A 10,316-nucleotide genomic window follows, 5' to 3' on the forward strand; every position below is an offset into this window, starting at 1 on the left:
GCTTGTTTATTTTAGTGATTTCATAAGATATGCATGATACTAATCTTAGTAGGCCTATGATGCTTACTGGTACATAGTGTTTGTACTGATACTACTTTGCTGTATTCTTGGTGTGCAAATTTTAATGTAGAGACTGCTACTCGTCCTCACATCTAGCGTGAAGGATATTTGCTGACGGATTTTGGGGTGAGCTCCTTCTCATGCCAGGCCGCCCGAAGATGTTCTGCTTATGATGTATTTTCTTATTCTGGACATTATGGATATTTATTAGATAGATTCAGTTCTTAGACATGTTTTGGCTTAGAGTCCTGTACGATGACTTTCGAATTTTGGGAAATTTATAATAGTTAGACTTCCGCACTTGTTTTAGTATTTTATGGCATGACTTACCCTGTTTATTTGATGCGTGAATGAGTATAATCGTTTGACCTGTTTAATATAAAATCAGACTTGAATGAATAGAGATCTTGTGTGTTGGTTCGCCCACTAGGATTTAGTTGGGTGCCAATCATGGCGAGTTGGGTCGTGACATATATACATAAAATGTGCAAAAGGGGATAGGAATCCCATTAAGCCTTAATTTTTAACTTAGCTTCATTTTAGAATATAGATGGGCCTAGCCCAATTCAGATTCAATTAAGAGTGGACCAAATTTCATTAAGTCCAAAAGTAAACGAAAAAAGGTGACTCGGGTATCTTTCTTTTGTATCCAATCCTGGGTTGTCAAAGCCCAATAATCTGAAAATGTGTCTACACGTGCATATGTGTTGTCCTATATGTGAGTTATATATATGTATATATACATGTGTGTGATAAGTTCAGCGAATTAATTCTTACCGGGGTTTTCTTGTTTTTCTCCTTCCTCCGTTGCCTGGCCGCCTGGGCCAAGTCAAGCCAACCTGTTTAGACAAGGCCCAACAGGCAATTCTTTCTCATTAAAGAGTACGTTTAAGGAAGGAAGCTAATATATATACATTAAATACGCAGAAGGCCCAGTCATGGGTGAAAATGGCCAACTAGCGGCTTGGTACGCCCCTAGCCTTCCCTCTTCATTTATTATTTATCTATGCGTTTTTTTCAAAGATGTTGTGCTTGTGTTTGTAACGTTTGTAAAACTCACATATATTATTGAAATTTTTATGGTTTGAACTAGTCATCTCAGGGCAACGGTGCCTACGCCGTTTAGTTGACTTTAGGTCCCCATACGATTTTCAAAAATCGGATTTAACATAACAATTTTCTCAAAATTAAATGGATAACTAATAAACCCAATTTGGAAGGACCAAAAAAAGAATTTCAAAAATCATAAACCCCATAACATTTTCTCCAAGGAAACAGATCAGTTTTAAAAGACCAAGAAACACATTTTGTGATTGAACCCAGTTCTAGATCAAGTCTTAATTCAAATTAAATGATTTTGGGCCGAGCCTAGTATGACAAAAATAGAGATTTCTGGCTGAGGCTCATTTGGAAGCAAATACATTTTGGACCATACTTTAACCGATTTTCAGAATAAGAAATAATTACAAATAAATTTGGGCCAAACCCAAAACAGAAAATGCCCCTTTTAAAGAAAGTAAAACTTACACAAATAACTACCTTTTAATAGCTTCTAACAAGTTATAGTTATAAGTTGAATTTTTACGATTCATAGCTGTTTTTTGTTGTACTTCAGTTGTATCTCGCGTTTTTAAAATACAGTGAAATACAGCAAAATACAGCGCGGCTGTTGAGTAAAAAAAGGCTATATTTATGGCAATAAAAATCTTTTTCAAATTATATGGTAATTTGTATTAATGGTTCCATGATTCACGCAAACCTCATGCGATTTTTGTTGTATTTGGTTGTATTTCACGTTTTTGAAATACATGAAAATACAAAATTTGACAGAATAAAAATAAATTATATTTATGGAACATATTCTCTTCTTTCATTTTAAATGGTAAGTCAAATTAAATCAACCATGTATCATGCATAACGACTGAAGTTCCCTAACAACCCACGTTTCTCTCACCAAATTACTCCATTCCAAACTTTTAGAAATACTTCCAAATACAGAAAAATATACACTGGAATACAATGAAATATGGTTGATTGTTTAAGAAATATAAAATTGCAGTATGCGTATATACAATGGAATACAATGAAATGTATCAGAAACTGTAATGAAATGTATCAGAAACTGTTTCGTAAATTAGAAATACATTGAAATATAGCGAAATATACTGAAACAGTACACTAAAATATACAGAAATATACTGAAACAGTACATTGAAATACACTGAAAATATACAGAAATATTGAATACAATGAAATGTATCAAAGTTATTTGTGTAAGTTTTACAATTAAATAAGGGTAAAAAACTTATTGATGATAATTAAACTAATTACAACCAATACAGTTGAGTAAAATCACAATTGAACAGCAGATGTAAAAGTTTACATCCTCATCCCACAAATTATAGTCCCGCCTCCAAAACGCAAAGATCAACACTCAACAACAAGTAACACAATGCATAAACTCAGGGTCGGACTCCAGTCCCTTCATTGTTTCAGGCGATAACACCACCTTCTTGAGTTTGGAGATGGAGATGGAGATGGTAGTAATACAAAAATTCTTCATTAAACACTCGTTAATTAGGGTTTAATAACTTAATTACAATGTTTTTTTTTTTTTTTTTGAGTTTGGATATAGAGATGGTAGTAATAGTGGTGGTGTTGACGACGGGGTGAGTGGTGTAGATAGATAAGGGATGGAGGGGGTATGTGAGGGGAAGGAGAAGAGAGGCTGGTGATAAAGAAAGGAAGGGAGAGAGGCGGCAGTGAGGGGAAAGGGAGAGAAGAGAGAGAATTTTTTTTAGGGTTTGAAGAAGATGATAAATCTTAAATGTGTAGTGAGGGATAATAGAGAGGTATATGTATTTCAAAAGTTACTGGACTAGTTATGAAATGTAATTTTTAAAAAATAAAGCTATAAAAATTAAATAAACAATAAAGTAGTTATTATTCATAAATAAATCTTAGAGGTAGTTATGACAAGTAAATTTTACTTAAAGAAAAGTCATAAATTTTGGCTTTTAAGCCCAACTCCAAAATCAATTTCGTGTGTATGCATGTATTCACAATAAACAAGAGCAAACTATTTCATAAGCTAAAATGTATGCAAATAAAGATTGAAATGCATTCGTAAATATAAAGGTTTTAGATAGGACATCTAACGTACTATACGGATTGATAGGACGTTCAAATATACTATCCTTATACATAAAAGGAGACTATTCATATCCGGATATTATAAATCCAAACCTAAATACCCCATATGTAAGGTTTTAGATAGGACATTCAAATATACTATCCTTATATATATAAGGAGACTATTCGTATCAGGATATTATAAATCCGAACCTAAATACCCCATATGTAAGGGGAATATATTCAATTCTTTTTCCTAAAATCCAATGATATGCAATAAATGACAATCTTTTATAAATGCGGAATAAACACAAAAAAATAAAAAGTTCATGCAAATAATCGTACACTTGAATTCGAAGGTCAACCGTATAGTAGGGATCTTTAATACTAGGGTGCCTAACAGCTTCCCTAGGGGATCACTAGAACCCTTACCTAGAACATTAGATTACGAAAGTTTTTTCACTGTATTTGAATAAACCCTTCACCTTTGGTTTTTCTTATTTCCTAAAAATTAGGTGGCGACTCTTTTTCAAAACAAGTCCGAAAGAGCACCAATAAGTTTGAAGTATCTTTATGAGTTCTAACCCCACCCGCGAAATGCGAACTGTAACACTCATGAACACTCTTCCTTTTCTCTAGCTGGACATCACATAATCTACCAATAGATTTGCAGCTAAAAGCATCGGCTACTGCATTCGCCTTTCCAGGATGATATAAGATACTAACATCATAATCTTTTAATAACTCTAACCATCGCCTCTATCACAAATTCAACTCCTTCTGCTTGAAAATATAATGGAGGCTCTTATTTTTTGTATAAATATCCACATGAACACCATACAAGTAATGTCGCCACATTGTCAATGCATGAATCACCGCGCTAACTCTAGATCATGTGTTGGATAGTTATTTTCGTGCTTCCGTAACTACCTTGAAGCGTAAGCAATAACTTTGTTGTGTTGCATCAACACAAAACCTAGCCCGACGCCCGAGGCATCACAATAAATAACATAACCCTCCGATCCTTCTGGAAGTGTCAGAACCAGGGCCGAAGTTAATCTGTTCTTCTACTGTTGAAAACTTCGCTCAGAAACATCTGTCAACTGAAACTTAGCTGATTTCTGAGTCAGCTTCGTCAATGGTGCAGAAATAGAAGAAAAACCTTGTGCGAATCTCCTGTAATAGCCTGCCAAACCTAGAAAACTACGAACCTCCGTAGGTGTTGTTATTTTTGGCCAAGTCTTCACAGCGTCAATCTTCTGTGTATCCACCCGGATACCGTCAGCTGAAATAATATGCCCCAGAAAAGTCACAGAGTTCAACCAAAACTCACATTTAGAGAACTTTGCATACAACTTTCAATCTTGGAGGGCTTTAAGGACAGCGCGTAAATGATTTGCATGTTCTGCCTCCAATCGAGAGTATACCAGGATGTCATCAATAAACACAATCACAAACAGACTTAGGAAAGGTCTGAATACACTGTTCATTAAGTCCATGAATACCGCCGATGCATTAGTCAACCCGAACGACATTACTCAAAACTCGAAATGACCATATCTGGTTCGGAAAGCCGTCTTCGGGATATCTTTCTCTCTGGCCCTTACCTGATGATATCATGGTCTTAAATCTATCTTCGAAAACCATTTAGCACCCTGCAATTGATAAAATAAATCATCGATTCTCGGAAGTGGATATTTTCTATTTATTGTCACCTTATTCAGCTGCCTGTAGTCGATACACATCCGTAATGAGCCATCCTTCTTTCTTACAAACAACACAGGCGCTCCCTGTTACTGTTCACTTTTACGTGGGTGCATAAAAGCTATTAAGAGGTTGTTGGTGCTCTAATTGGATTTTATGTTTTTAGAGTCGCCACCAAATTTATTAAGGGAAATTAGGAAAAACCAAGTTAAAAAGGGTTTAAACAAAGAAAAAATCCTTTTAAACCAGAGTTCGAGGTAAGGGTTCTGGTGATCCCCTAGGGAAGGTTTTAAGCACCCTAGTATTAAGGATCCGTAGAATACAGTTCACCTTCGAGTTTCAACGTGTGATTAATGTGATTATTTGCTAAAATGTCTCTTTCTTGCAAAACTGTCATGCTAATATCATAAAACTCCACTTTTTGGAAAAATTATCTCTTAAGCAAGAAAAGATGATTTTTCTTTTAGAAAATGCTTATAATTGATTAAATTCACTTCATTTCCGGACCAAAACACACTTAAGATTTTTCTTAAGTAGAGTTACCACTAATTTGGTCCAATGTCATGATTCTATCCTTATAAGTTTATATATATATATTTAGGAAAAAATGGAGTATTCTACCCTTTTTAGAAAATAGCATGAATATTATAAGTATAAATAAAGAAAAGGATTTCACATATTTAACCATTTTAGCTCATTTAAGGTCAACCATATTCCACACCAAATCCATCATCCCCAACTTGGGTTTAAGTGGGATTTCTTTTGTTTTATTATCTTTATGCGAGCCAAGGCCCAAAACGGTTTTTGAAAACAACTTGAATCATTTTTATCATGCAAGGTTTCAACTAAGTTCTAAAGGGTTTCAATAATACACAAGTATGCACAAACAAAAAAACATGTTCATACAAAATCAATGTAGACATATAAAATAAGCATGTTTACACAAAATAAAGGAAAGGAAGAAAATTTAGCTTTTTCGGCCTTGGGCCCAAATCCTTTAGCAATCCTATGCTCTTCTAGTTCTTCTATGCTTTTTGTAGTTCTTCGTCCCCCGGATTCGCTTTATTTGTACCTCGCACAATGAAGAGAAAAGTAGTTAGTCAAAATGATACGCCACCCCATAGGGTGACGTTTATGAACATAAAAATAATATCCCTCGGACTCATATCAAACTTTGTGAGCTTTGATTAGGGAGGCTCAGATTTACGCTTTCGAATTTTTGCTAGAAACCAAGTCAAGTCACGGTTACAAATACTAGTTTGTTTGTTAGCCATACTAGTCCGTGATTACGAAACTAGTTTGCTTGTTAGCCATACTAGTTCACATCCATGCGCTCGTCTATTTCTACCTCGTGATCTTATTTATAAGCATCATTATTGCCCAAACTGAGGGATAACCTTTCCGGACAAGGCATGGCCTCAAATTAAATTTTCTCATCAGCCCTTTGTGTAGTATCTGTTCGAATCAAATGTAGCATCTGATCATGTTAGAGTGCAGCAGCAAAAGCATCAAAGTATAGTATATGTTCCTACAAGTGTGGAATACCAAAGCAGCGTCGGCTATTCTTCACATATGGCAACAGTATACGTCAAAGTATGGCAGCAGTTTCAACATAACAACATTTGAACTTCAGCAAACATAACAACTCTTTGCCTTTAGAAAAGCAGCAACATTTGGCTTTAAAGCTACCCAAAATTCAACTAAAAAATGCAATAGCAACCAGCTAAACATTGCAGCCAAAAATACAGCATGTCGAGCCTCAAAGTGCCAAAAAATTAGCTCGATGATTGCAACAGCAGGTAGCTAAATATGGCGGCCAAAGTCTAACATTTTGAGGGCAACATGCTAAGTATAACCGCGGCCCATATTAACATTAGTTCATCTCAATAAACTAGGAATCAAAGCGTGGTGGCCAGTCCTCTCAGAATACAATAGCAACTCATATCAAATGTAGCAAGAGTCTACTCAAGGCAGTAGCTATGTGTGACAATATTTTGCCTTAAAATGAACAACTTATTTGTAGCCAAAGTCGAACAGCAAAGCAGCAATCCATGTTTCAAAATGTAGCAGTAGAGTAGCAATGTGCATGTAGCTCATGGAAATATCACAAGGACATTAAGTATTTGAAAATCCCCAGTTCATGCAAAGAAAAAAAGGGGTGAAGAATGAGTATTGTAGCAAAGGGTAGTTTTACTAAAGTAGTAACAGATAGAGGGAAAAGTACTTCATTTGTTTAAAATTAACATAACTCATTCCCCGTTTAAAAATCAGTTACGATGACAAAAGAGTCCAGTCTCAAAACTATCGAAAACAGCCCATAATATAACCAAAGTTCAGAAATCATAAACCAAGAGATGATAAAGCTTACCTCCAAAAATTGGAAATCTTGGAGCCTACTGTTAAGTAGAAAACTTAATAGTTAAACCTTGGTACAATTTCCAGAAAAAGTGCGAGTATTTACTCAACCTAACAGACCTCAGAAAGGAACTTTAAGATTGATCATAAATGCTAAGCTAAACATCAAACTAAAAAACAAGTTCAGATAACAAAGGGGGTTCTTCCCCAATATACAATAGAACATTAATATAATGCGAGCTTAATTTATAACATTAATATAATGCGACCTTAATTTATCTTTTAAGAACCATATTTGATTTTCAGAAGCACATAAGCAATGGTCCAGTAAAAATCCAACAATTGAAACGAATTTACTCATGAGTTAAAACTAAGTTTCTGCAAAGAATTTTAACCAGACTCAAGTAGCACACAAAATGGCTTAGAAAGGCGAAAATAAACCAACTAAAGATAGCAAGTTACTATAAAGCACACACTAGTATTTAGGTGAGTTGAAGCTAATTAGAGATGATAGATATTCCTTCAATTTTCTTTTAAAATCAGGTTCTCAGACAGCAATAGCAGTGCACTAACTAAAGGCAGGGGTTTGAGACAGATAGTTTTTTCAAGATTTTGTGTGTGAGAGGGGTTGGAACCTCATGATTATAATCAAGCAGACAAACACAACAACAATACCCTTATTCACATGATACCTATAGGGCATCTTAAAAGGGGAGAGGGGTTTGGCTCATGTCCTACACATAAATACTAAGAAGGGAAGATAAACTACTCGAGATTGAGCGATCAAATAAACTTCACACGAAACAGAAACATAACTGAAATTAAACTAACTTATTCTTTGAACAAAGTTAAAAAAGAGATGAAAGTTAAGCCAAGAATTAACCATACTCTAAATCAGATAGAGCTAAAGCCTTGACACTTAGCAACACTAATCGCACCTGAGGTGTTTGTCCGCATGAAACTAGTCAAAAGACAGAGAATGGCACACCATGTTCGCACACAGATCAGAACTTTCAGAAAAGTGAAATGATAGGAACGAACTGATCTGACACTACAATGATCATCTATTCACACATGAACACACAAATGGATTGAAACATATTACCCGAACATACATGCTTCATGCCTTAAGCGTACTCGCAATACGACTGTAATATAAAGTTAATTTCAGGCAAAAGATATACTCTGGTTACATACGGGAAAGGAAGGGAAAAAGATTCTCTCATGCCCTTTCCTTTAACAGGAACTTAATCACTCAAATTTTAGCATACTTGGTCACGTACATGCTTATTTGAAGGGGAAAATAATACTGAGAATGACATGATTTATAAAGAACATTAGGAAAAGACCAGATGCTTGGGCAAATCACATAAGTAACACAAAAGTCTCAACTTAAAAGAAAGGAAAACGAATGAACATAAAGAAAACTTACTATCTAATTTAAATAGAACTAAACTGAATAGAGAAGAAAACTACTCATCTAATCTCAAAAAAAAAAATTAAGACTAAACTGAACTAACCTACACAAATTCAAGAAAAGAAAAGAAACAACAGAACTAAAAATGAAAATTAAACTAAGACAAGAAAAGGGAATTACCTTTTTTCGATGCAGCGACAGGGGCAATGAGAGTTGACGATCACCTTCGACCTTTCCCCAACGACGACGAACTGACTCGAACACGAAAAACTTTTAAACTTGTTCCGATAATTTCAAGAACGCGGCTTACAAGAGAAATTTCTTGTTTTGAGCAAAGTGACCAAAATTTCTGGAACTTGGGGTGTTAAAACTTATTTTTTGTTTGGTTGTCCAAAAAACTCTCCCTTGAATCAAAAAAATAAAAAAAAAAACGGGGTTCTACCAAATGACTAGGTTTTTAATTCTTTGCCAAAAAATAGGCGAACAACTACTATAGAGACAGAAAGGAGCAAAGATTGCTAGCCAAAGACGGCTTTGTTACCATTGTTCCAAGAAAAGGCTCATTAGCCTTCGTTTTTGTTTAGCTTCTATTTTTTATTTTTTATTTTGAAAAAGGAAAGAAAAGGGAATTGGGGATTTTAATTGTGTGGACCGGGTTATGAATTGGGCTTTAGAAAACATTAGGCTAATTTGGAGATTAAAAAAGATGACCTTGCATTTCAATTATAACCTCCATTTGTAGAAATGGTCAATTCAATTCAAATCAAAGCCAACCAAATTGAAATAAGCTTGAGATAAATTAAATATTCAACTAACTTATTAAGCTTCTTGACTTAACATAGTAAAGTATTACTTTAATTTTGATAATTAAAAATACCTAGTTAATCAAACACTTGTTTTTTGTGCGAATTGATTTTCAAATTTGTTAAAATAGACACAATTAATACTAATATATTATGTAAAATATACATAATATATATTATGGCACTTTGCCAATGAAATGGTAAAAATGTCACCAAAAGCTGCTTTAGAAAGTATTTTTGATTTTCTTAATAATTCTTTTATTCTGTTTACGATTCAAGAAGCTTAACTAGTTAATTTAATTTTTTGGAGGGAAAAAATTGGGTGTCAACAGCTTCCCCTTCATTGTACAAGGACGGTGGAGTGTTGTCTTTGGGCAACGAGATTTGACAAATCCGATTTTTGTCCGACCAACTCAATTCATCACTTAAAGTGAAAATGCATGCAGTTTTGAAAATTATGGCTGGAACCTAGCATTGGGTTTCCTACATATCTTAGGCTATATGAGAATTCAGGCCACTTGTAGTGTGACTAGGTTTTTTGCGAACTTTCAAAATTTACCCCTATGTCAAACTTATGAGACTAGGAGCTTGGGACATGATTGGGGGGAGTTTGGATTACGACCGAGCTCTGATAGTGAGTTCGCCTACATATCCCTACCCTTGGGGATCAAGTCATATGTAGTTCAACTCGATCGACAGAAAAAGATATTCCTTATGCGGAAGCACCCTTTGGTTTGAGATAGATGACTTCGAACTTTTGAGTACAGAAAAGAGTCTTGCATTTCTAAGCTATGAATGTTGCATGCTTAACATTCATAATTAAGTCCTTGCACGGATATAGTTTC

The 10,316-nt window shown here is 34.8% G+C and overlaps 1 long non-coding RNA gene across 1 annotated transcript; it reads right to left on the minus strand.

The window, feature by feature from the left end:
- Positions 1-2,633: 2,633 nt before the first annotated feature.
- On the minus strand, positions 2,634-9,258 carry LOC132641045 (uncharacterized). The gene is made up of 2 exons (XR_009582641.1): positions 8,849-9,258; positions 2,634-6,351 (listed from the first exon to the last, which is right to left on the minus strand). It is a non-coding gene; the product is annotated as an uncharacterized LOC132641045 (long non-coding RNA).
- Between the last annotated feature and the right edge of the window lie 1,058 nt (positions 9,259-10,316).

This window comes from Lycium barbarum, chromosome 5 (assembly GCF_019175385.1).
Source record: "Lycium barbarum isolate Lr01 chromosome 5, ASM1917538v2, whole genome shotgun sequence".
Lineage (NCBI taxonomy): Eukaryota > Viridiplantae > Streptophyta > Magnoliopsida > Solanales > Solanaceae > Lycium > Lycium barbarum.